This window comes from Nipponia nippon, unplaced genomic scaffold (genome assembly GCF_047370975.1).
Source record: "Nipponia nippon isolate SJK-2023a ecotype South Korea unplaced genomic scaffold, ASM4737097v1 scaffold_9, whole genome shotgun sequence".
Lineage (NCBI taxonomy): Eukaryota > Metazoa > Chordata > Aves > Pelecaniformes > Threskiornithidae > Nipponia > Nipponia nippon.
Window position 1 is genome coordinate 47,273,049 of NW_028262413.1, and position 26,673 is coordinate 47,299,721.

At 47.8% G+C, this 26,673-nt stretch overlaps 1 long non-coding RNA gene across 1 annotated transcript in view; it reads left to right on the forward strand.

Moving 5' to 3' along the window:
- Positions 1-487: 487 nt before the first annotated feature.
- The window catches only part of LOC148050324 (uncharacterized), a 60,864-nt gene continuing 34,678 nt past the window's right edge, over positions 488-26,673 (forward strand). Inside the window, exon 1 of the long non-coding RNA XR_015701413.1 lies at positions 488-745. This is a non-coding gene — a long non-coding RNA (uncharacterized LOC148050324). The remainder of the gene's footprint in view (positions 746-26,673) is intronic.

Here is a 26,673-nt window from a genome sequence, read left to right on the forward strand (position 1 = left end):
GTCGTTCACGTGCCGTTGGTTTTCCCTAACTTAACTCTTTGCATTTGCAAATGCAAACAGTTTGCATCAGCAAAGAGATTTTTGTGGGTTGAAATACGAGGGTTAACTTTGGGGTTTCCCTTGTGCAATCCACTGATTGTGCTTAATTTTTCTTTTTTTTATTACTCACACGCTTCCCCAGGAATAAATCTGGAGTTTTATTTCAGTTGACAGCAAGGCTTTCAAGGGAATAAAGAAGGATTTTATGGTGAGGCAATGAAATAAGACATCAAGTATTCTTTTCTGTCCCATTTCTTCCCTTTAATATCTTGCTGTAATCATTCAAATTTAGGACCCTTTAAAGAAGCTTTAGAACTCCCAAGCTATTGAAATCCACGCTGGACCCTCACGAAGCTCACCTGAAGCCTTCCCCGTGCGATCCCCCACGCTAGGTTTGAACCTGGGGGCTGGTGGGTTGGCACTTGGAGCAGCCCTTGGGTGCCTGTGGATGGAGAGCACTTACAGCAGGGAAAGAACAGTTATTTCCCTGCCAGGGTTTGCAGGAGCAGCTGGGCATCGTTGGGTTTTGCTAACGAACCAATGGGTTTCATGTGCCCACACCCACAGCTGCTGGTGTTTGCTCATCTGCCTCAGCCCTATAAAAACAGGAGGGCCACAACCCCTTTCTTTTTGCACAGCCTCCTGGGGTCTTCTATGTGGGGTTGCCTCTCCTTCCTGGAATAGTCATGGTCTTCCAACACCAGAGGTAAGTGGCATGTTCTTTACTCTCATTCCTTTAAGGTCTATATGGAGTTACGCCATTTTAAGGGCAAAAATGAAAGCAGAATGAAGGCAGAAGGGTGCTGGGGTGTTTCCACCTGGGCTGTGGTTGGACCAAGCTCTTGGGTTACTGGGGTGCTGCAAGGTTTCATGTGATTGCTTTTGAGCTGGAGCAGGTTTAGCTTTGTTGTAGGAAGGTTGTTGGGCCACCCATGTGGCTGTGTTATTACTGAGTGCTTTTTTGGAGGGATGTGTTGGGCAGTGCAGCAGGGAAGTGCTTTTTTTCCCTGTAATAGTGCTGGGACACCCATCATGCTGCTACAGGGGGTCAAACTCTGAGCTGAAGGAGCTGGGTGCGCTGCCACTTGGTAGCATGGCAGGATCCCTGCAGCACCCCCTGGCCCTGCGTGGTCAGAGGAGGTGCAGGGGCAGCAAATCCCTGAGCAAACCCACCTTTCCACCTGTGCTGGAGGGCTTCAGCAATGCACTGACCTTGGAGTTTGCTCCAACTCATCAATTTATTTGTATGGAGAGGTTATGGTTTTGTACAGAGAGGACAGAGGATGGGGGTGTTGTGTGGGTTTTGTTCCTCAGCTGATGTGAAGCTGGTGAGTCTCACCCCTCCAAGGCAGTGACTCCTTTTCAGGTGGAGTTTCCCCAGACCACAGCCCTCAAATTTCCTTGTCAATGAGGAGTAAGATCTTGATCCTGCAGGAGAGCCTGAGATGAATGGTCTGACTCACCCTGGCTGCTTTATGGCTCATCTGCAGAGGTGGTGGGACACAGAGATATTCTAAGGTGTTACTCAGGCAGTGAAACTTGCTGGATGCCTTTATCTGTATAGAGTGCCAAAGCACTGACCGAGGCATCAGCTGGTTCCCCATGGTGTTACGGGTGCAACCAGGAGGTTGAAGGCTGTACAGTCTATTTCTGGCTTCCCTGTGCCAAATATACCCAAAGTCTGCTCAAGTGGAAGTCCTGAATTAGTAATTCTTCTAGTATTGGACCCAGGTCTTATGGGCTTTGATTTGTGCAGCGTGTTTATTTGATAAGATCCTCTTAATTTGAGTAATACTGCATTTTAAAACTGTTTGTGCAATAGGCTGATGAGAAGCAGCCGGTTGCTGCTGGTAGGTCCCAGAGGCTGCAAGAAGACATTCATCATCCCTGTCCTTGATATTTTTTGCTACAATGACTGAGAAATACCTTTTACTAGCCAGAATAGAAAAGAAATGAATGCTAAAAAGAACCACATTCAGCTCCTGTTAAAAAGAGAGGCTAAGATCCCTTTGCGGCACAGGTTTTTGCCTCGGTTCTACAGGGTCTGTCAGTCTTCAGACCCATAATCCTTTCCAGGATTTTATTTCCACAGTAAAAGTGCGGGGCACTTGCTCAATGTATAATTAAAAGCTGAATATTGTCCCGCACACATGGGCTAGCAAGGAAAAAGAAAAACATCACTGTTGGTGCAGAGGAAGGAGCTGGAGGTTTGTCTCGGGGTGTGATGCTGCTTGACTTTGATAGCCTTTGTAAGTAATGGAACATCTCCAGCTCTTTGGGATGCGAATTAATGTTTTAACAGAGCAGCAGAGTTGCTGAAGTGCTTGTACATGTACCTGCACTTCCCAAAACTTCTATGGGCCCTGTGGGCTCAGGCCTTCTGCCCGCTCTGGTGGTGTGGCTGTGTGTAGCTTCAAGCCAGCGGGTGGGATTGAAGTGGAGGAAGAGCTGTAACAGCTTCCCAGGACATGGCGTGGTCCTGGGTCAGAGGATGAGGCAGCTGTGTGATCGGAGCTGCTGATCTGCTGCCTCTGAGGGGTGTGAAATGAGCCTCAGGAGCTAGAGTGGTGGGTTGGTTGTGTTTTGGGTTTTGTTTTGTTTTGTTTTTTCCCTGATGAATGCCAGGACCAAAAATCAAATGGCTCACCCAGGTAAATGGCCCTGCAGAGGGAGCCAGCTGCAGGGATGGGGCTGTGGGCTCTGCAAAACTGCTGTTAGTGCTGTGCATTGCTTTGGGTTTTGAGCTGTTGAATTTGGTGAGCGGGGCTGGTGGTGAATCTGCTGCTACCTGGTTGCCCTAGCTAGTTTTTAAGCTCAAGTTTTCCGAGAAACTGGGTGTGGGGTGCCTGTGGAGCTGTGTGGGGGGGCAAGAGAGATCCTGGTGCCTTCACCCCATCGTGTCCCTCCTGTCCCTTGTCTGAGCTGTTTGGGAGCAGGAGCTGCCTCGTGGGTGAACGTGGATCTGGTCTGACGGATGGCCAACATGGACCACAACTTTCCTAGAAAGCAAAAATATTCATCTCCATTTCCCCTCGCTTGAGGTGGACTGGGTTGCTGAATCTGGCAAGCCCCCAGGAAGGGAGGTGTGCTGGGGGTGATGTGGCATTGCAACAGGGTCTGCAGCATCGCTTGGTGCTGGGTGGCATCCCAGGGCTGGTCCCTGCAGCTGCTGTCCCAGTACTGGCACCCCAAGACTGAGTCCAGGAGTCTGAGATGCAGTAGTTAACTGTGGAGCATCCAGAGCTATTTCCTGTAAATAACTTCTTTTGCTTTCCTCAAAGGTCTTGTTTTCTGTTTGGTGTGTGATGAAGCATTGCTTGCTGCTTTGTGGATAATCCTTTCTGTATTCCTGATTTATGTATGTGCTGGTGCGATGCACAAAGTAGCATCTGTACTACATACACTGTGGGAACAACCCAAAATTGCTCTGAAACTCAACTGGCTTACAATTATATTGGATTCTATTAAATTAAAACACATAGCACATATATTACACAATAAACCACAGCTATTTCATGGATCAAATTAAGTTTTATTTGGGCAAATTACAACCTTTCTTACAGTTGGGCCTTTGTGAAACCATTCCTTTTTAATAAAAGCAGGCATTTTTGGCAAATGCTCTTAAAGTGTGCATTCCCAATAATTGCATATACTGTTGCTATTCTTTCTGGGATGTATGTGGCTAATTATCTTCTATTTAGGATAGGTTCAAATGAGTGGTATCTTCCCTTTCCTCCTCCCCCACACCTCTCTTCTGCTGGAATTTCTTATTGCTTTCCATTTTTATTAGCTTGGCTATGGAAGTCGGCAGAAAAAAAATCTTGTTAAAAGCAGGAGTGCCTTTCCCGGAATTTCTTGGGGAAATGTGACTCTCGCAGCCGCCCTCTGGCCCCGGCTTGGGGGGATGCAGGGTTTGGGGGACAAAGCCAAAAACAAACCTGTGAGAGGCGAGATGAAAGCTGGTGTGTGTGTGAGGGAGCTCTGGGAGGTAAAGTGCATCCCATTTGTGGAGGCTCCTTTTTAAATATGTGTCTTGTTTCTGCTACAGCCTTTTCCTGCACAGGGACAGCAAGGGGCATGTGAGATGGCATGCCAGACCCTGTGAAATGGCTTTTGTCATTGCTCATCTTCACACAGGTTTTGCTAAAATCAAATAAATGGTTCAAAAATTGTGGGGAGGGACCGACAGGGCAGCTCGCTCCATGTTTCCTTAGGAAGCTCGGTTAAAAAATAAACCCCATCAGCTACTCTCTAGGTTTGAGAAGTGCTTCTCTGCTGTTCCTCCTGCCTCTTGCTTTCTGTTAGCTGTTGGGCCAGGCTTATAGCTACCAATGTTTTCTGGGAACAATTTTTCCCAGAGTATTTTCAGCCTGGACCAGGAAACAGAGGAAATGTCCTAAGTGCAGTCTTCCTTGGGTAACTTCAGCGTAACCAGCGAGACTGAGATAAACACCAGAGCAGCACCAAGCTTCCCGATTCCTGAATGCACAGCACAAGACCTCTGCAAATTTTGGGCTCGTATTTACGCGGCAGCACCTCTGGGTGTGGGAAGGGTGCTCAGCGCCTTAGCTGGGTGGGATGGAGATGATGGAGCTGTCACTGTAGAAGTCCTAGCACATTACATAAAACATCAAAGCTTTTTGTCAGTTTTCCAAATCCTTCTGGGCACTATTGTCAGAAGATCAAGAACTATTATTTAGCCTCCCAAATGACATCTGGATGCTGTTTATGGGACTGTGTTTGGCATGATTATTGCATCTGTGGGAGGGGGTTAGCACTGGCAGTGGGAACTGGTCTTGGGGATGCCAGACTGTCTGCTGCCAGGGCCCATGGACCAGTGGCATCTCCCCATCCCGCTCTGAGCCTGTGGTCCCAATAAAGGCTCCTTGGAGCTAATGGTTTCTCCGTTGCGTTACAACTGCTGCCAAGTGTTTGCTCAGAGGTTCTTCATCTGCATGTTGGTGCTTCCCAGCTCCTTCCCTCCGTGGCTCCCTGGTGTGTGACAGCCCTGTGGGTGCAGGCAACCTCGGCACCTTCCAGCTGCCAATTTGAGCTGGGTGACAAGCCGATGGCCCTGTGATGTATGTGATGGGACTGAGTTCTCCACAGTTCCTGTAGAGAGTGGACATCAACCTGTGACACAGGGGAAAGAGGAAATGGGATTATTCTGTCCATATAAAAGGCTCCCAGAAATGTCTTTATTGGTTTATTTTTTTCAAGTAATAAATTGAGAGCATCTCTGACCTGTTGCCTGCTTCCCAGTATGGCCAGGACAGGGTTGCCCATTGCTACTGGTATGTAGTATGTGATTGTGGCGCATGAGACGTGGGCACTTGCTCAGTCCCCAGTGCCTCTGTGTCAGGGACCCGTGATGGGGCCGGAACCAAATGAAACAGCCACAAAACATTTTCAGCGTCCTGCCTGTGTGACCGCAGCGTTGGAGGACAGTGGGGGCTGTGTCGCCATGTCGCTCAGTTGCAGTGGCAGGAGGGCACAGCCTGGCTCTGCCCCCAGAGCGTGCCCTCCCGTCTGGCATCACAGGGAAGAGCATGCGTGATAGGAGAGAAAGGGAAGAGTCCCCAGAGCATCCTTTGCAGCCTGGCTGTGGGTTTCAGAGGGAGAAACTTCTGCACCTTGTCCCTGGCTGTCTCTTCCATCTGACACCCATGTCTTCTATCATCTGCCAACTTGGGTTGTATGTTTTAAGCTGGATGATGCTCTCTGTCTCAGCGCCGGTCTGAGCCAGGGTGTGGTGCCCTGCAGTGGGATGGCGTGTGGGACATGGGGCTTTACAGGCAGGCGGTACAAGCTGCTCTGGGGAGCTAACTGAAACCCCAGCTGCGGTTCAATGCCATCGTCTGAAGGGCTTTGTGTGGAGCATGCACTGTGCCTCCTCCCGTAGCAGCAGGGATATCTGACAAGCCGCTGTTTTCGCTTTGGGGACACAGAATTGAAACCACAACCCGTTTCTGGGGAAGATACACGATGAGTGTGAAGTGTCTTCTCCCGACGGATGCTGGGGGGGAAGGGTGAGAAGAAAACCCTCGTTAGTCTCTGGAAATTGCTTTCCTTCCTCTTCTCCTTCCAAAATAGCATAATTAACAGAAATAAACTTTGCAATGCTGTTAATTTTGAAGGTCTTGTATGCCAAGCTTGAACATGCAGAGCTCAACTGAGCAGGCGCTGGGAATGGTTAATTATTACCCAAATGGTGTCTGAGTTAGTCTGAAAGGATTGAAGAATTATGAAACTGTAACGAGGGAGGCCCATTCTTGGCAAACACTTATGTGATTCAAATGCTGGGGAATTCAGCATGTTTTTCGCTTTCTTCTGAGGACTTTGTAAGCCAGCCGATGGTCCAGATTGCATGGTGGGGATTGAGTGGGACCATCAGTCCAGGGGAGCTGATGCTGTAACAGCTTCTGCAGTTCTTCTCTGTCACAGCAGCTGTTTAAAAATAGCTTTGGTGAGTCAATAATTAACCCATTGTTACTTCTTAAAAGTCCCAAGTGTGTGAATTTCTGGATACGAGGGTTTGGTGCTGGATCTGTAGATCTCTCTGTGATGTGTTTAGCAGTACTGCAGCTGGGACCTTGCAGTGGCCCTTCTCTCTGCTCACCTCTGCGGAGGTCTTTGTGTACTCTTTGGGCTCACATACGTACAGTTATCACAAGGAAGGGGGCTACTTTCCTATGGAGAGCTTTTCTTTGGCCTTGGAAGACCAAGAAAAAAGTCAAAACACATTGGAGGTTTTGGCAGAAACTGCTTAGGTTTTCTGCTGAAAATCTGAATTCCGCAGGATCCTCTTTTCTCTCCTCTTCAGACCAATGTGGTCCCTTTCCAGCCTCTTCTGGATCTTAACCTGTTTGTACCTGCCTGGGAAAGCAGAAGTCATGGTGCCTCAAGAGCTTCTACCTACTCCACCCCTCTGAACACCATGATCTATGCCAGAATGGTTGGGGTTCAGCCTCTTTCAAGCAGGATTTCAGTCCCACATCTCATGGCAAAGGTGGTGGAGGTGAACAGTTGTATCAATGGAAAGCAGTCTCTAAAGGTGATTTGAAGAGTTTCATTTGAACAGTCCCTGTTCTGAACTACTGTGATCTTTTTGTCTGAAGCTGTTTGCTTTCTTCCAGTTCAAATCTCTGAAGTCTCATAAATAGATGAAGCTGGAAACTGAAGCATATGATGGTTTAGAAATCCTTTAGTGACCTGTGTCCTGATGCTTTTCTTTGAGCTGCTCCATGGAGCTCAGGGCCCCCCCAGCCACTCGTGGGGCTCCCCCAGTCCTGGCTGTGCTGTGAAGCGGAGGAGGCTCCCTGCAAAGTGACACTCTTTGGGAGCTGAACCCTTGGCATGGGAAACTTTAAGAAGCTTTTTTCCTCCTACAGATGTTTTTCCTCAGTTCTGGTGAAACAAGTTAAGTGTGTGGGAATGTCTTCAGTGCTCTAACCTTGGGGGCTTGATGCCTTTCTAAAATGTCCCTCGTGCTTCTTTCCCTATGCTCATCTGATTTTTAGCTGTTTTACTTGCAGCTTTTCAGGGAACAGTTGCACATAGATGGTCAATAAGACTGTTCTGCTTTGCTCAAAATGTCTCCCACCAGGAAAGTCCCTGCTGAGTTTTCTGCTGCATGTGGTGAACTGCACAAGATTCCCCTCTGGTCATTGCTTCTGGTATTTCACAAGGGCTAATCCTCCTCTTCCTCCTCCAGTTGGTTGTGTGTTTGCAGAGTAATCCTCTATAGGACCTATGCTCTGCTCTGGAAAATGGCTGGAAGGAACCTTTCACATCACTGATCTAAAGTACTTCTGAAAACTCTGCTGCTTCCTCGTGGGTCCATGTAGTCCCAGTGACAGATTGCTCGGGTGCCTGGTTGGAGCTTCTTGGACAAGCCAAGGAACCAGTTCCTTGGCAAAACACACCTTTGGCATCTGGAGTCTGCCTCCATGGGTTATGATACTTGGCAAGGGGAAGTAGAAGGGGGTTCAGCTGCTTGAGATGTTGCCTCAGTTCATTGGCAAGGCTTTCCTTCTCTTTAGGTTGGAGGCAAACACTATGAAAAAATGGAAGATGAAGGCATGGGTTAGCAGGAGACAAATCCACCTGTATCTTCTGGGATCAGTGGTGTTGGGAGCAGGATGCCTGGCTGGGGTGCAGCTTGCTGTGTGACCTGTCACTAGGCTCTGACATGGGCGTGGTGATGAGCTAATGAGTTGGATCAGCAAGCTGTTAGCACCACCAAACTGGATCTGGAGGGTTTCACCTGTGAGCTGGAGGATGAACTCTCAAAGCAGCATCCAAATTACTTCTCCAGAGAAAGGATGCCCAGAATGCTCTTATGAACCAAGAACTCCTTTGTCCTATAGCACCGGAGTTCGTCTGTCCTTCCTGCTTTAAAAATCATGATGAAACTAAGTCAGAACCTGATTAGTTTGAAAAATGCTCAGCTTCCCAGTTCTCACCTACAGCTTAGCCCAAAGGGCTGCAGTCTTGCAAGTTGTTCCATCAGATCAGAATTTTCTGATCAAAAAGTTTTGATTTTTTTTAAAAGTCATGGGCTTTTCTTTTAGTTCAGCTGATTGTTTTAGTGTTCTCTGCTTTTGCTGTTTTTTCCCTTTGTGTCTGTGGGGAAAAATCTGTGGCATCTATGCGTAGTTAGTTGCCACTTCTGGTTTCTCCTGTCTTGTATGTAAAGTTATTGCAAATCCCAAGAAGCAGGATAACAGATGGCAAAATGGAGGTTCCACTTCCAGTGGGCTACATGTTTAATAAAATGAGTATACTTATTTCTATTCTGGGCAGCCAGTGCCTACTAAACTTGCTTTGGAAATAACTTTATATCTTTATCCTGTGTCCTGCTGCTTGTGCACAGGTCCTTCACTTGGTGCAAGCTGCTGCTGGAGCTCTGCTCCCTGGGGGCCTGAGAGCATCTTCCTCTGCACGTGGGGTTTGGGGATTGAGGTGTCATGTCCTTACACGGGTTCCCCTCTCCCTGTGCTCACCCAAAGTACTTTTATGGGCACAAAGTTCAAAGGTGCCACTGGCGTCCTGCATGTAAACCTCCAGCAGTTCCCGTAGGGAGAAGTTCTCTGCAGGAGTGCAGCCCTCCATCCATGGGGAGATGATGGGAGACCTTATTCTTCCTTTCTGCTTCCCAGTTCTATCAGTCCCTGAAATCTGACGCATCACCCAATTGGGTCAAACCTGTGCTGGGTTCAGTAGGCAGTCCTTAAATAAACAGTATTTATGCTGCTGTTGGTATAAGTAACCTGTTAAATTGCAGTGCATGCGTAGTAACTTGGGCAGGAAACCTCTCGGCAACGGAGGTGACTTCAAGTGTGGGGTGCCCTGATGGGAACTGAGCTCTATTTCTTTTCTTTAAAAAACAAACAAACAAACCTTGGTAGCCATGCCCTTGAATTCTTGCATTAGTAAGTATCTCATGAAAATGCATGTATGAGCTGGTATCAAGCAAGATAAAACAGGGCTGTGCAATGCTTTTGGAGTTGTCCAAGATGGTTGTACCTTTTTACTCTGAAACTAGGCAAGCTGAGATGAAATTTCCAGAAGGTTTTTGATATCAGCTTAACATTCTTAAACTTTGGTTTGTTAAATGTAGAAGAAACTTGTGAGGTAGTTTTTTTTATGTGATGTTGTGAAACATGTTTCCTTCAAGACAAGTGATGGTGTGTGGAGGGGGAGGTGGGAGGTCAGAGCTGCTCCTTGAGTAAGACTTGGGCAATCCTCTCTCTCTCACCAGCCTACACTCCCCCATAAGACCCCCTCCCCCCAACCCCCCGTGTGTTTGAGCTGATTCAGTACAATGCACCAGAGAAAGGGAAACAAGGTAAAGGCTCATAAAGCCTCCGGACATCACCTCTTGGAGCAGTGGTCCTTGAGTCAACAGAAAACATCTGCAAAACAATCCTGCGATCTTCTATGTGGGCAGGAAAATGGTGTAGGGAAATGTAGCAGATGAACTTTCAAAGCTCAGCCTACTTTTTACATGTTGTGAATGAAAACTACTGGAGCAATGTTGAACAAGATGTTCCCTTGTTTTAAAACCACCTCTGGGACTATTGTTTTGAGATAAGCTGGGAAATGATCTGTTCCCTCCTTTTCTAGACCTGCTGTTGGTAACGTGCTACTGAAGTGGATCAAGGAGAGGGGAGGACTTAGAGGCTGATATTTATTTATATGGGTTTGGGCTGCAATTTGGGTAGACTTGAGTTGTTACTGGTCCACTGCCACTTTGCTGTGCAGCCTCGTGTTGCTCCATCCTGACTCGTGGCTAGGCTGGGCTGGTGTCCCCAGGTACAGTGGGGGTGCTGGGAAGCACCAGGGCACCAGAGGTGAGCCCTGAGCTCACCGTGGAGTTGTACCAGTGTTGAGGAACTGGGTGAACCCAAGGAGCTGTGATCCTGCAGATCCTTTGTGGCATTGCTCTCCCACCCTAGAGGATGTTTCTGAGCGCTGGGAAGTTCCTCTGGGAAGGGTGGTGGTGCTGAGCCCCCTCCCTGCCCAGCCCCAACATCCGTCCTGGTTGAGCAACGCGGGTCTAAGGTCGGCATCCCCCCTTTGGGGCTCTGGTTGGGTGCTCCCACTCCTAAGAGGTCACTTGTGCCGAAGCAAGCAGAAAAATAGTGCAGCAAAGCAGAATTGTTGCTTCAGTTGCTTGTTTATTAAAAACAGAGGGAGGGAGAAACATCAAAATCAACCCCCTGCCCCCACAAATCCTACCCTTGTCTTGGAGTATTAAAAACATCCTGGAGCTGAGACCATGCTTGTGCTCCTCAACATTGAAGGAGGATTTCTGCCAAGACACTGACCCCTTGTGGATTTTGCAAATGTCTTTTGCATCTCTTTTTCTCTTCGAAAGGCAAAAAAAAAAAATCCCCTTACAGACCTTTGCTTGGTCCCTTGCAATCCAGAGCTATCAGAAGATTTATTATTAAACGGAGGCTCCAGGGTGATTTATGAAATTACAGCTGAGCCGTATTGTGCGCTGGTTACAAATTGCAAAGATATTCCATGGGACGTAAGCTCCAACGAGCACGGGATATATTACACTACGGGGAAAAGGGGAGCTTAAAACCAGCTGGCCGACTGTAACAACTACAGCCACTTCTCTTTGATGAGAAGATGATATACATCTGCGTTTAATACAAAACATGATGGACTGACTCCCGGTTTCGGAATATCTTATACGAACTGGATAATTTTTGCTTGTTTTTTTCCAGAGCTGTTGCACCACTTTATTCAAAGTTATATTCCTTTTTCCTGTTGTTTCTTCGTGTGTTAGCAACTCCTTGTTCAACTTTATAAAGCATTGGGGATCGTTTCTCGCCGCTTTCCAGAAGAAAGGTTTCTCTGCGCTCTGAGCGCACGCAGCAAGTGCTAGGGCTTGAAAAAGGTGATGCTGCAGTACCATAGGTGGAATCACTGAGCTAAATTGGCTACATATAAATATACACCAGCTGCTAATAGGAAAAAGCAAACTGGAACACATTATCATGAAGGATGTCGTCTTCAGAGTAAATCCCTCCCATGGAGACCCCTTCTTGAGCTGTTAATGACTGCACTTCTCCAGGAGAAGTCATCTGCGAGCCCTGTTGTGGTGGGTGTGCTCTGCGGGGTGGGATATATATTAAGGACACCTCTTACAACCTTCCAGTCAGTGGGAAGTCCAGGCGAGCCAGATGCTACAGGTTGTAAAGCCGTGTTGTTGCTCTGAAGATGAACGAAGTGGAGCTATGCTGGTTGACAACATCTGGTCTAAAATCTTTTTGCCATCCACAAAGGCGTGTACTGGCCAGGTCTTGGTAGCCCATGAGTGGGAGGAATTGGTGAATTGACAAGATTAACTTTGATCCAAGAGAACAGCAAGGTTTCTGCATGAGCAATCTCATACTTTGGCTTGTTAGTAAGTTATGGCATTTTTTTAACTCCCTTGATTGCATAACAGATCATTTAGCACTGATTTTCCCTGAACGGGTTGAGTGTAGCTCTTGGGTCTGATTTCTGTTGTGACTATTTAATGGCAAGTCTAGAATTTGTTATGTTTTTGGCTTAAATTGGCTGTTATGAATAACTAATCCTGACATGCCCATTTCCAGTCCTTAAGGTCTGAATGCAACTAAACTTGCTTCAGTCTTCCCCAAACTTACAGACTGTGTCCGTGGTTCCCTGCCACAGCACTCCTGGGAAACACCTATAAATATCTGCTCTGAGTAGAAATCCTGCTTTCTAGCAGCTGATGGCAGAAGTACTTGCATTCCCCCAAACCAACTGCTAGCTGCGCAGTTTTGGGAGGGAGCAGGTTGGGTCCTTCTTGCTCTACCTCAGTCTCTTGCATCTATAGGAGCTGTGCCTTGGGTAGATGCAACCTCCCAAGCTGAGCTTCTCACCCTTGAGCTTCAATGGACAAAATTTTGGAGAATTGTCCCCACTGGAAGCTGCTAGCAATAGTTGTGCTTTATCTCATTTGTGGGCCAACCTTCGGATGGCAAAGTCCTCGTACCTCTGTGGTTGGTACGATCCAGCACGTTCCCAGAGCTGGCTTCAGGCCAGGGTGCTCCAGCTCCCAGAAGATCCTGTTTCAGTCACCTTTTTAGGACTCTTTGGGCCAAAGCATGCTTTCATGTCTGGCAGTTTGGCCCCTGGCACACCCTGTGGTCTGGCCTGGGAGAAGTGCTGCAAGGACGGAGTGTAAATTATAAATTTCTGCAACACCAAGCAATCCTGGCTGAGCCTCCCCATTCTAGCTGGGTTACGAAATACTGACATGGCTTTCTCTGAGATACTAATTAGGGATGGACAAACCAGAGGGAAGAAAATAAGAAATCCCTTTGCACTCTTTCTGGGGTTAAAGAAAGTTCAGCTAACTTTCTTCCTCTCCCCTGTTATTTTTCCCTTCAGTGCAGGCTCTTCTCATCCAGGTTCCAGCAGGGCTGGGATATGGAGCTGCTGAAGCGCTGGGGGAGGCTGTAGCTGTTGCTGCAGGATTTCCAAACCAGGCTGAAACAAGCCAGTAACCTAAATCTGAGAGTGCCTGTGTGACTTAGAGCGATCCTGACGTTGCAGTGCTCCTGGCTCTCCAAACAGAATAAATGGATGTGTCGTGTATCCAGCAAAGATCTGGATGTTGTTCAGGGTAGCAGATCATCTTTATTCCCCCATTTGTAGGTGGGTATGATGCTTGGAGGGGTAGGGTTGTGCTTGGTTGGCGCTGCAGGATTACCGCGCTGGGTAATCCTGTGGGCTGGAGGCAGCCATGCCTGCAACACCCGTCCCGGCTTTGCTGATTCCTCCTGCAGCTGCTCTTCTTGCCAAAGTGGTGGACTTGGTAGTCTTGGTGGACTTGGTAATGTTAGGTTAATGGCTGGACTCAATGATCTTAAGGGTCTTTTCCAACCTAAATGATTCTATAAATCCTTCCCATAGCGTAATGAACGCTTACAAATCCTTTCTGTGCTGCTGGCGTTCCCTCTTTGCAACTCACTGAATGTAGAAAGCAAGCTTTCTAAATAAATAATAATAAAAAGCAGCACAAGTAAATTAATGCGCATCAGTGCATGTGTCTGGCTGCGCTCTGCTCATCTTATTTTCAACAAGAGCCTCTCTCTGCAGACCTCCCTGCCGCAACGTGCTCTTGCAGTGCCGGCTTAGACCCCACATGGATTAAAACCATGCAGTCACAATGGATTTGTCAATGGCTAATGAAGCTCTGCATCTAGTGCAAAATTCCGCTAATGCATTAGGAAATAGTTATCATTTTTCTCTGGCACTGCATTTGATAAGCAATTGCCTTTGGCCAAAAGCAATGCCAAGATTTTACTGCTTGTTACAGAGCTAAATATGTGATATTGCAAAACATGTAATTGGGATAATTTAACACCCCATTAACAGAGTGCAGGAATGGCCTCTTCTCTTACCATTGTTTGGGTCTACTTTTTTATAAATCTTGCAGTCTTTGGGGAGAATTTTTTTGTGTGTGAAAAATAGACATGTTCCTCATTAAAGTCACTCATTTTGAAACATTGAGCAGAAGCTTTTTTGCCACACGGGTGGGGGGAGTTGCTAATTTGCAATAGGAAACCTGGAGTCTCCCAGTATGGTAAACTGGGAACTAGTGGGTCATGTTCTGTAATCCTGCTTCAGGCAAGTCACTTGTCTTCAAGGGAATGCAAAATGAAGATGATGCTTCAAATTTTATGATCCCTGTGTGGTTCCTGTGGCTTCCCTGTCACAAGGCAGGAGACATCTGGAGGTGATGGGACTGTGACCACCTCCTGTCCCATGACCTTCAGTGGAGTTGTGTGTGCAGAGAGGTGGAGAAGTCTAAAAACAGCTCTTCTGAACTATCTTCAGGAAGGCTCTTTCAGGGCAATTCCAGATCTTATTAGAAGCAGGAAAGACTGGATGTTGCAATGGATCCTGGTCTGAAGAAGCTGTATTTCTGGTTGAGCCTTGCTTTTGAGCTCTGGGTAATGGGGCTAGATGTATTTGCATCAGAATACCTGGTTTCCCCAGGCAGCATCTCCGAGCCTTTTGATGTTCATGAGCATATGCTCATGATGGACTTCTGTATGTGGTATTGCACTGAGGAGCTGGCAGCAACAGCCAAATCCAGGAGCTAGTAATTAAACCTGTTAATCTTCTTGTCATGATTGTAGTGGGTTTGGGTGAAATCTTGATGCATTTTAGTGTGAGAGCATCCCTCCTTTGGCTTAAGCTGGGCTGCTTGGGAGGTTCCTTTATGGGGTAAGGCAGAAGAAGGGATTAGTTTGGGTCTAGGCTGGCCCTTTTCCCTCCATGCTTGGTGGAGGTTCAAGATGCTGGGGAGCACTGGCATGGCCAGCAATCTTGTTTTACCTCCATCTCCCTTCCTTCTCCATCTCTTGGATAAGAAGCAGCTCTGGCTTTAGGACAGTGACTGCAGTACTAGTCAGCCTGTCCCCACTCATGCATTTCCCAGAAAGTCACCTATTTTGTTGCTGAAACCCTGGTTTAATTAAATTAGCATCCAACTACCAAGTGGGGTCTGAAGGCAGGGGAGCGCCTGCTGCTCCTGGACAGCCAAGCCAAAGACACAGACAGCAAACCAGCAGTCCAGAGGTCCTGCTTTCCTGCCAGCAATGTTTCATTAATTGAAGGGACAGTTTAATTTTAGCCTTTCTGATGGTGCTGTTCCTTTCCTAATTAGATCCAGCCTGATAGGAAAGAAGAAAAATTCACTTGAAACCTGCTGATGGGTTTTGCTCATTCAGCAAAGCAGCAATGGGGACTGGTTTTAGTCTCCAAGTCGGATAGGGCTGTTTCTGATTAGCACGGGGAAGGCTGCTGGGAAGGGCTGGTGGGTCATCTGTCTGCGAGCGCTGCTCTGCCCGAGCCATCTTTAACCAGAGCAGCAAGACCCAGAGAGCTCTTTTATGGCTCCGTGGTGTGAAATGACCTGATTTGCCATCATCTTGCTCATGTTTTCAGCAACATGTAGATAAAAGGCAGTGCAGATGACTTTAAAATTCGCAGGTATTGCTCTTTTAACTTGCATCTCCCCTGATAGGCTCCTTCCCCTATAAAACACGGGTGAGCCTGTCTTTGCAGCTGGGAAAAGCCTGTTGAAATGAGTTAGATTAACTTCGTTATGGCTCCAGTGAAAACTTCTAGACACTTATTCAGAAGTCATTGCACTTGCAAAACTGGTCCAAAGCGCTAATCCAGGCAAGTGTGGTTTTGCTGTTTCGAGGCCATCGGGCTGCTCTTGTTACATGGCCCCAGTTTGCACAGCGCTCGGTGGGGTGGCGTCCCAGGGCTCTAGACCTTCCCTTCTGAGGCTTGGTGACTGCCCTGTAAACACGAGCTCTGAGCTGAAACCAGGTTTCCCTGGTCTGTGCCACAGAACAAACAGTGCAGGTTTAAGAAAAAAAAATCTTTGGCACAAATCAGTCTAGTTATATTTGCATTTGAAAAAAAATTTCTTCTTCCCCTCCCCCTCAAGCAATAACTTATTTTTCCATAGTGTCAGATTCTGTGATTTAATCAATTGCCTTTATAAGGTGTAACAAGGTGTTTTCTTAAATTTAGTAACTCCTAAACCCTTGGTTTTGAACATTGAGCCAATTCTCCACCTGGCATAAGTGTTGCAGGTTACTTCCCCCATCCCATTGAAATGCTTTTTTGAATAATCCTTCCCAGTTTTTTTTTTCCTAAATGCTTTTTGATCCCCAGTAGAAAATTTAGAACTGCTCAATATTTGGAGACCTTGGATTTTCAGGGCAAAAGGCAGAGAAGCAATGCTTTTGGAAGCTGGAATTTTTATGAAACTTCAAAACCTTTGTTCAGAGCTGCTGGTGTGCTTTGGAGAGAGCTCCTGTCCCGTGGGCTGATGCCACGCTTGTACGTGTGAGACTGGTTCCTTGTAGAGGGTTTTATCTTTGTCTGCCTCTGGTGCATTGAAGTCTGGAGTGTTCTGGTGTCCTGGGTGGTGCTGGTGCCCAAGTGGTGTTCGTACACCTTCCCCTTAATTAATCTAATAACTCTTTGGGGTTGATGGAGAAGGAAATAGTTGGTGGTTTTGCTTTGTGGGACTTCCTACGATGCCCACAGCACTGCCTTGCCCCTCATGACGTGGGCAATACCGCTGGCTCCAGAAGCATCCCACCCTTGTGAGGAGCCCAAGCCTTCCTCCAGCAAAGCCCTGGTGGGCTTCATCGCAGTCCGGAGCACCTGTCAGACAGGTCCCACACCCTTGGGTAGCTAATGACAATGTGCAACATTGCGGTCTGGCCATTAAACAGGTTTAAAACAAGCTGAGCTAATTCAAAGGTGTGAGAGTGATCCAAAGGCACAGGGAGTATCGTCAGCTCCTTGCTTTCTCCTCGGGGCACCATCCCGCTCATTAACGGGAGGCTGTTGAATCAAGAGTGCTGTGGCTTGTTTGAACTGCAGGGCTGCTCTGCTTACACATGTCTTCTCCGCTTTGAAGGCTCTGTTGCTTTTCAGTTTGCATCAGAAACGTAGGCTCTCCCCATCTGCAAAGCTTACCGAGGTCTCTTCTCCCTGCTGTGAAAAAGACCTTTCAAACAGCTCCCGAGGTCTCCGAGAGCTTCTCTTCTCCTGAAAGCTGAATTGCCTGTTGGTTTTGGAGGCCCGCATTCCCCCTGGCAGCCTTCCACGCATATATTTAGAAAGGAAGATCATACCTTCCATCTCAAAAATAACCAAACCTGATGACTTAATTTAGAGCACAAAAATTAAAAGCTCCCTCTTGAACTGCTGGGCAGTTCAGGCTTCTGGAGCCTCTTGCTTGCTCGCCGGCCGTGGAGTTTCCCCACTTGACTGTAGGTTTCTCTCAGTTGGCTTTGGGCATCTCATGAGTTACTTGGGAGCAGGACCGTGAACCACAGACCTGTGTCTCCTCTCTGCCAGCACTGGCTTCTGTTGGTGTCTGGCTGTGTAATTGGGCACATGAAAAAAAAAAAGTAAAAGTCTCTCTTGATTACTAATATAACTTTACACTTTCGGTAGGCTTTTCTGGGGCACTAGCAGAGAGCTATGTCTGTACACTACTAATAAATGGGCTGGAAACCTGTGTAACCTGCATCCTGGTAGAGAAAACCCATCTCTACAGGCAGCAATGGTGTCCTTTACATGGGCTGGATTTCAGTCCTTTGCTCACACAAACAGTTGCATCTCCTTTGGCAGTTTCTGCTCATGTGGAGCAGGACCTGAGCCAGCTCCAAGCCATGCTGGAGGCAGGATGCCTGCCTCTCCTTGCCTCTCGCCATGGCTTGCTGGGCAAGCCTAGCCCAGTTGCTCAGCTCCTTTACACCTGGTTTTATGTGTAAATCTGGGATAAGCTGAAATTTTAGCACTGAAATGGGGTTCCTCAATTTCTTTCTGGCTGCTTGGGGCTTGCCTTTTGTACATACAAAAGCATAATATTTAATAATGGCATCCAAGCTTGGTTAGTTATCGATAAAGCCCTGGAGACCTGCAGAACAAAGGTGCCGTGTGCTGCTGTGATAAACGCTTTCGTTTCACTCATTAAAGCTCAGCCTTACCTATAGCTGCTGATCATGCCACTTTTTTTTTTACTTACTCTATCAGCTGTGTTATCTGAAGTGTGCTCTGAGTGATTGCAATGTTGAAAGGCCCCAGAGTTAATTGGCATTAAGAATGGTGTAGTATTATTAGGTGTGCCTTAATGTAACAATCTCGATTTTCGTGTATTTACTCTGTACTACTGAGTAAACGCGGAGATAAAAGAAGGTGGAATTAGCACTTCTCTTGCTTGCACTAAAGCCAAGTTGCATTATTTTCTTTTCTGTGGGTTTAGGCCTAAAAGTAGCTCAGGTATGTGCAAGTTTAAACAAGACAAACTAGGGCCCCATTAAAAATTACTCTCTCCTGGATAATATTCAACACAGGATTAATAGTAAAGAGGCTGATGTCATCTCAAAGCTCCCGTGACCCTTTGCACTTCTTCAGCACGTTGCTGAAATAAAACGTTTGTTACACAGAAGACTTTTCCTGCTGGAAAATCTGATGCTGCCATCTTTCCAAAAGCAGAGGGAGAGGCGTTCGGAGCAATGTGCAAAAAAATTAATTGGGTATTAAGAGCTTAACCTGAGAAACCACCTTCTCCTAAGAATAACCTTGCTGCTGCTGCATGCTGTGCCATGTGCGATCCCAGAGACCTCCTGCTCACGGACTAATGCTTTCCAGGGTGTCCAGCTCTCGTGGCCCTGCAACATGGAGGGGACTGATAGCACATACATGATTTTACCCGTGCAGGTCCCGTTCGCTGCCCTCCCTGGCTTAGCAAGCAGTTCAGCAAATGACAAGTAAGGATGTGCTTTCTTCCCTGCCGTAACACTTTGGTGCTGAGTTGCTCCAGTTTCTTCTGCCACTGAGCATGTGTTGTGAGCTTCTGGCACAGCTGGGATTGACATTGTACTGGTCTTCCAGGGGTGCCACCCCAGGCATTGGGGTGGAATTGCTCCTAATTCATGCCAGGCTTGTCTTGGCTGGGAATAAAACAACTGTGAAAGAGTTTGGTGGGTTTAGATAGTATAAGTGATGTTACGTGGTCCCAGCACTGTTCATGCAGAATGTCTCTTGCATTTTAACATTAGTTTTTATCTTCCCGGCCTAGGCTGGGCTCTGAAACCCTGACTTGTCCTTCAAGGGCTTGGATGAGTTACGTTCTGCACTGCATCAGCCTGGCTACTGCTAAATCGGGCTGGAAAAGAGCTGGATTAAACCAAGGCATCATTCTAGGCTTTGAGGTTATGACCAGTCCTTTTGATAAGGAATTGGGCGTGCTATAAAATAATTATATAGCAACTCTCATCTCTGAATCTTTACAAACATTAATTATCGGATTTCATAAGATCAGTTAACTTGTTTTCCCTGTGCCCGTAGGGACAGGTAAATATTACAGCTCTGCCCTGGTGTGCAGTCTGTGGTGTTGGGAGGGCAAGTGCCTTGTGACGGTGTTAGTGTCAGAGCCTGTGTTTCCTTGGGACCTTGCTCACACTGACTTGTACACCAAAAGCACTGAGTTATATTCAAGTTTGCCAGGCTTGTCTCACAGGCATAAATATATACCCCCATGCTGGGTATAAGAGCTTGCCTTGGGGATATGGTTATCAGTCCCAGGACTAGTCTCTGCTTGTGGTCTCCCCACCCCCCCACTGCCCCCCCCCAAAGTTCTCCTTTTTCTTAGTTTTATCTTGGGAGTCCATTGAGATGCTTTTGCTCCTTTAGGGATGCTGAAGGTCACCCTTGGAGGAAAGGTTTGTAGTTAGAGCCTGCAAATTCCCTGTGCAGGGAAGTGCTGCAGCAGCCTGGAGGAGTGCGTGTGAAAGGGAGAGGCTGCCATGCTTTGCTAAACCCTAAGTAACAGCCGTTGACTGGAGTCGATAGGGCAAATTTTCCATAGCTTTAACCCTTCTTACATCCAGCTGAGGTGACTTTCCGCCTCTGCTTCACCAAGCTGCCCTTGCCTCTTGGCATCAGTCTTGCGCTGGTGCTGTTGCTGCAGCCAGAAAAGCTGGAGGAGAGGGAAGGGAGGGAACCTGTTCCACAACAGGTCATGGTGGCTTGTCCTCGAGAAGGTTACAAGCTGTTCCCTACAAATGCTGGAGGGAAGCATAGTTTGTGAGGGGGAGCTGGAAGCTCCTCAGTGCCCTCAAGGGAGTGGTGTGATGGTTGCCAGCATCCTGAGAATGACATTAGAGAAACCAACTTCCCAGCTGTGCTATGCAGGAACATGGGCCTCAGCCGTGGGCTTGGGAGGAGGGTCTGGCCCCAAGCTTTAAGGAGAAGTCAGGGGCTGCTCTAGCTCTCCAAGGACACTACTGCTGTGGTATTTAATACCAAAGACCTAGGGGCTGGGTGGGTGGGATAGTCCCCAAACCCCTGTCCCATGTGTTGGGAGGCTGTGGGGAAGGCGAGGAGAAGCTTTAGCTGGCAGGGTTTGCTGCAGGAGCAGTAGCCCTGTTGCCCTTTGGGTTGGGTCTTGGGAGAGTGGTTTGTTGTGTGTGGCTCTTGGAGGAGACAGTCCATCAGTCCCCATGTGTCTTTAACGGCCCGTTCAACAGTAATTCTGCCAGATGTCTCTGTTGCATCAGAGCATGTGGCACAGGAAACCCCTGCGGCCTCATTGCTGGAGGCCTTTGAATGCAGCCCACGCAGCAGCCCGGAGCATCTGTGTCCCGGTCCCATGTCCCCACCTGCAGCACCCGGGCTCTCCTGCGCTGTGGTAGCTGGAGACGTGGCTGAGGCACTGGCATCCTTGCTCTGCCAAGCGGCAGGTCAGTGTGCCTGCCCGCCCCGGGGCATGGAGCTGAGTGGTGGGAACGCCATGGTCCTGGAGGTGACAAAACTCCTGTCCTGCCCAAGCAGGTCCCGTAAGGGATGTCACCACAATGAACACACCCACTGTGGAGCAGCTTCTGCAGCTCATCTCCTGCAAAAGCTCATTAGTGAGGACAAGTGATGCTCCTTCCTGCAGACAGCATTTTCTGATGGTGTGAAGCTCCTCTTCATACAGCTTTTTTTTTTTCATTGTTCTTGTTTGCACATTCTGAGGTCCTTTAGGAGTGTGAGAAGTGACTGGAAACATCCAGAGCACAACTGTCTCTTGCAGGAGGGCCGACCCTGCAGTCAGGCTTTAGGAGCCTGGACAAGGCAGGGGAGGGAAAGCAGACAGGTCTGAGCTGCCGAGCCAAGAGCTGCCTCACTGGGGCATGGGCTCCGTGGCCACCCTGGGCACCCTCCACTGACCCCAGCTGGGGACCTGTGCAGGGATTTACTGGAGACGTGCCCAACAGAAAAATGTCACAGGGCAAGTTGTGCCTGTTTTCCCAAAGATTAGCTTTGACGCAGCATGGAGAGAGCAGAGCCGCTTCCTTCAGCGTGTGCCATCAGCGCTGGGCTGCCGGTGCCACAGCCCCTGGCAGGACAGCGAACGGTCGCCTGGAAGGGGGCAAAATGCCCCTTTTCTGTGCACCCATCTGCTTTGTAAATCAAAGGCTGACTTGTCTTTTCCGTGCTGTGTTGTATTTGATGAGGAGGTTTTGCAACTCAGTCTATTTTCTGCAGTGCTACTCAGCTTTTTTGTATGTGGCTTTCTGCAAGGTGCATTATCTTACCCAAACTTTGCTTCACTTAATATGGCCCTATGTGGAGGTTAACCCATTTTAAATTATCCTAAAAGAGCTGCTTTTGCCCTTGCAGTGATGTACTATTTTAAGTATTTATAGTATCACACAAGGCTCCTGGAGGAGCCAGGCTTGGTGTGATGTTTGTTTAGGTACTACTCTGCAGGAAATGCTGAGGAAACTACTGCTAATGATTAATCAGCACCAAAGCCTCTGTCTTAACCTCCTCAGGTGTGTGAGCAGTAAATATTTTAACACTTGAATAGCACAAGTGTCTAAAGATGTTTGATTGCAGACCGAGATCTGAAATAAATGGGGCAGAAGATAAGAGGATAATGGGATGCCGTATTGATCCAGTTTAGTGTAACATTGATGAAAAGCACTGTTGCTAATGCCGATCAGTTCTGCTGTGCGATGGAGTGCTGGGGCACTTGGGTGTGCAAAGGAGAGGTGGGATCACAGCTCTTGAGCTGTGGCAGTGCTGGACTTCAAATCCTGTTGCTCTTTTTGTTTACAAACAGGATATGGTGGTTTAGTTTGTCTAGGTAAATACGGACAGCTTGGAAATGGGAAAGCCTTCCCATTTCACAAGGGCTTTCAAAGCTGTGCTTGGGGATTGCTTCTCTGGCCTGTGCTTAGCAGTGGGTTTGACCTTCTGGTGCTCGTTATTGCAATTTGTTCTCAACAGCTGACACACAGAGGGGAAAGTTGTGCTGTTTCTACTGAAAAATCTTCCTCATTACAGAAAAAATACCTTTAGTTTCTAATGCAGGCTTCGGCAGGTTAGCTGGAAAGGCAGACAATGGGGCAGAGCTCGCCGATAGTGAGAAGCAGGGAGCGATGCTTGAGAAGCTGCTGTGTGTAACCAGCTGCAGAGCTCAAGGGAATGGGAGGCTGTGATGGACCTAGTGGGGATGATTTATGCTTGAAACAACTCCTCTCCAGCTATATTTTGGAAAAGGATCCCTGAAAAGTTGTTCTTCCCTTGGTCAGGGTGATGCTGGTGTCCTCTGTGTGTGGCAAGGATGCTAGACTGCCCCAGGGAGGGTACCTCTATGTCATCTTTGCTTTAGAGCTCCTTGCTCAGAGGATGCTACGTGGTTAGCAAATATGTGGGACAAACCTTACTTGCGTTTTTCTTTAGTTATGTTTTTTCAGTTACGGGTTTGTTTTCAGTTATGGGTTTGTCATGGATGAAAGGACTTGCCCTTGCCATGGAAGGGACAAACGGGGCAACTTGCACTTGCTCCTGCAGCTCAGGATTCATGTTGGGATCTGGGTGATAAAAATGAAGTTTCACAGAGAAGGCTGTGTTTCCAAAATGGATATAAACTGGCCCAATTTGAGCCATAAGCTGAACAGAATGACTGCTCAGCAAATGAGTTAGGCTAAAACTGCAGCATCTTGGCTTTTGTGGCTCAGGGTGAAATCCCGATATGCTGACAGCGATTGTTCACAACTTTGCTTGTCCCCATAGGTATTTTTAAAGCCTAACATGTCTTTAAGTTAGGCAGCCAACGTGTTTTACAGGCTCCCTCATATGATTTTTTTTTTGGTGAACTCGTGCAAGATAAAAGTATTACTTGTAATGAGCCCCAGTGTTATCTGAGAGCATCTGGTAAGCATAATGCTCTGCTTCGTAAATGCCAATATGCTGCCGGGTTGCACGGCAAGGCAGAGGTGGTTGGGAAGGTGGCAGAGTGAAAACCCAAACCCTGCTTTGCTGGGCAGCCCTTGGCCTTGGACAGTGTGGAAACCTGCTGCGGGGCTGAGCTGCATGGATGCCTTAGGGGACTGGATTACCTATGGGAAGAGTGACTCAGTCTCTGCTGTTGGCCGCAATAGAGAATTACATGGCTCAATTTTAGCCTATGTATATTGAAAACAGCTAGGGCCCATTCAGGAGGGCTGCCATGGTAGTATCAGGGTGAGGAAAGAGCTGATTTTGCTTATCTTTCCCCATCCTGGAGAGGTCCCTGATGTGCTGGATGTGCACCCTGGTAGGACAAGTGCTCCTTGCTCTGGCCAGTGAAGCTCAGCCTGTCAAGGCTTCCCCATCACTGTAGATAGGTGTGGAGTTGCATCCCAAAAGCAAAAAAGCATTGGGTTTTAGTCTTGTCCCTCTTGCCTTTGTGAGAAAGTAGATGCACTTGGAGAAGTAGCCCAAGCTAAAAATAGTCAGAAGTTTGAGTCAAAACTGTCCTTTTAGATGCTGTTGGTATGGCAGGGACTTTGTTTAGCAAATACACAAATATTCTGGAGCCAGCCCACCAGCAGGATGGTGGAGTTTCCCCTGCCGAAACTGTTTCGCTGACCACAAGCTTTGAGTAACTGCACACATTTTCCCTAAGTTTGTTTTCCTGCGAGCCTGCTGGCAGGTTCAGGCTTGTGCTGCATCTGGCACGGAGAGTTTCAGCAGTAACGGGCCTTTATAAAGGCACAGAATGGCAGTGTGACCAGGTGGCCTGGGCAGGGCTCACTGCCATGGGGTGCAGGCAGGGACCAGCAGCTATGGGTGAGCGGGCTGAGGATGCCAGTGCCTCGTGCTGTGCGAGATGGTTTCTCATCCAAAGGAGCTTGGGGAGTTGATGTGTAGATGTTGCACTGGTGAACAGGCATGACTTGCAGATGTTTGTGCAGCCGTGAGATTGGTAGCTGGGTCTGGCTGTGGCTGGGCTTGGGGCAAGGGGACTCTCCAGCTGCCAAGCCACAGCCTGCATATCTGTGCTGGAGCAAACTGGTAATAGTGTTGCTGGTTTCCACTGTGGGGTGGGATTTAAAATATCTGCATACAAATGTGCTGGAGTCCAGCATAGCACTGGGGTAAATGTTCTTTGTTTTCTGTCTGGGTTGAGAAGTTCTGTGCAGAGATGATTTTGGACAAATAAATTTGGCTTTTCTTACATGCCTTTTTCCATGTGCCCTGGTGAAGGATGTGAAGATGTTAAGTGCATCAATATATTCTGTAATCAGCACATCCAGATGTTGCTGGAAAGCTTTTGTGAAACCTTGAGGAAAATTGCAGCTGTGCAAACTGTGGTGGAGAGGGGACAGCCACCGTCCTGGGGACATGGGCCAGCCTGAGACGAAGCTGGCGGTGTTTGAGACCCGGGCTGGAGGCTCAGCCGCAGCTGAACCACAAACCAGGCAATGGCTGGGGGACTTTGCAAGGAAAAGGTAATGGTGTCCCACGCATGGCTGGAGTGATGGGCAGCAGCGTTAGGATTGGGTCATGTCCACAGCACTGCCAGGAAACCCTGTGAGCTTAGATATAGCCCAGCAACCAGCACATCAGCACTGCTAAACGGCTTTGAGCTTTGCCTTGCTGTGAAACATTCCTTCTAAAATGTTTTTTCTTGGACCAAAGTCATCCCTGGAGTAACTTCACTGAGGCTAGTGGGCTTGACAGGAAAAATCTGGGCTATTTAAGGCTGCAAATCTCTGCAGTTCTTAGGAACTTGCTCATGTGGACAAGCAACTCAGATATAATCAACAGTGAAAACATGCTGTTTCTCTTGGAAGCTGTTTACAAAACATTTCAGCATAGTTTAAACAAAGATTTATTTGTACAGCAAGGCTGCAATGTCAAAAAGCAAAGCAATGTTACCTTTTGACAGAAGGGATGGAAGAAGGCAGCCACCTCTGCTTGCAACAGGTCTGGGGCCGAAAGCCCAGCAGCATCCTCTCCCCATGCTCTCAGCAGCACCCTGCGATGAACCCTGCTTTCTGGGAGGGTTTATGTTCCCTCATGGAAAATAAAGATGCTGGGGTGAAGGCTGGCATTTGTGATCATATGAATGTGAACAATGAAGCTGCAGCTTGATGTAAAAGATATCTCCTCCCGGGTGCTAATCCAGAAAGGTTAACCAGGGGCTGGTTAGAGAGCTCCACAGTGGAATTAATTATTAGAAATACAGACTTTTGGGAGTTTTCCCATTTTCAACTTGAAGCCATAATGAGTTTTAAGCAGCAGCCTGGACACTTGAAACAGCTAGAATAAGCCTGGGGAGTTATTGCCCCATTTCAGTTGTGGTCAGCTTTCAAAAAACCCTTTAGAAATGAACTCGAGGAAAACCTTCTCTCTGTGGAGAAGCTTGGATAAAGACCCAAAGTGGCTAGAGATAAACCTCCCGCACGTGCGGGACTATCCCCACGTTAACGGCCACAGCATCCTGCATGGGGGGATTATGAGATGATGGAAGTGGCATTTGGGATGCCTGTGATGTGGGTTTCTCTGACAAAGTGGGTTAAGCTCCCCCAGGTTCTGGGTCCCGAATGCATCCTCCTGTTAAGCAGCCTCAGCTGGCAGCTTCAAAGGCTGCACAGTCCAAAACAAAAACCTCAATAAAGGATTCAGCCATGACAAAAACGTACGTACCCAAGAGGCCACGTGCTGTGCATATGCCTGATAAACCACTCCCAAATTTGTTCCAATCAAGCATTAAAAAAATGCATCTTATGGTTCTGCCTTTCCTCTTCCTGTCATAAAGCCAAAAGTCCAATTTCCAAGCCATGTCTCTGCATGCAAGTTGTAATAACTTATTTAAAACAGTTTTGGAATTGGTTTAAGCAGGTGCTGTCCCCTGGTATGTGTGGTTTGATTGAAACCATGGATTGAGGCTCTGCTGAAATCTCTGCCTGGAGGGGAGGGATGGGTAAGGAAGGGGAGTGGGAATGGCCACGGATTTCATCGGTTGTCCTGTGGGCCCCGGAAGGAGCTTGGATGTTAGCTGGGGTGGGCCAGGACTGCCCAAAAACTAGACTTTGCAGGGGATCAGAAGGCAAAGCACCAGCTGCCCGATGCCTCCAAACATCAGCTTGAATTTTCCGTGGAGGGATAACAGCAAAGCTGAGGCTGTGCGGCTGGAGGATGTGCAGAGGCACTGCTGGGCACTTTTTTTGGTGGAAAAAGCAAGCTTCTACCCTTGTCTGTGCTGTGATAGCTAGCACAGGAAGAAAG